The sequence below is a fragment of the Geospiza fortis genome, unplaced genomic scaffold (assembly GCF_000277835.1).
Source record: "Geospiza fortis unplaced genomic scaffold, GeoFor_1.0 scaffold315, whole genome shotgun sequence".
Taxonomy (NCBI): Eukaryota; Metazoa; Chordata; class Aves; order Passeriformes; family Thraupidae; genus Geospiza; species Geospiza fortis.
The window spans coordinates 161,077-161,568 of NW_005054648.1; the positions used below are offsets into that span (position 1 = coordinate 161,077).

At 65.0% G+C, this 492-nt stretch overlaps 1 protein-coding gene across 1 annotated transcript in view; it reads right to left on the reverse strand.

The window, feature by feature from the left end:
• ARHGAP23 (Rho GTPase activating protein 23) overlaps nucleotides 1–492 on the reverse strand; it is a 6,568-nt gene that overhangs the window by 4,132 nt on the left and 1,944 nt on the right. The gene's annotated exons all lie outside the window — the stretch shown is intronic.

Genomic DNA, 492 nt, shown 5'->3' on the forward strand with positions numbered 1-492 from the left:
AGCCCCCTGCGCCCTCGGGCACAGGGCTGTGCCACAGACAGCCAGACACCGCTCCGAGCTCAACATGCCCTCCAGGGCCGGAGCCTGCCACAAGCCCAGTGCGACCACGGCCACCAAACCGAGTCATTGAGTCACCGTGACACCACAACACTGCAGCTGGCCCAGCACTGGCACGGCCGTCCCACGGATCCACCGCTGGAGCCAGAGCGGCCCTGGGGCAGCTCTGCCCATCTCACACCCGAGCAACCTCGCACAGCCACGGCTGCCCAGGGAGGGCTCAGCCTCGGCAGCACCACACGGGCACCATGCTTGGGTGTCTCTCCACAAACAGAGCCACATCAAACCATGGCATGGATAGGCCACACCGTGTCAGGGACAGGTCCCACCATGGCACAGCCACATCAAACCACAGCAGGGACATGTCAAACCATGGCCCAGCCACATCACACTGCGGCAGGGACACGTCAAACCCCCGCCCAGCCACATCCCACT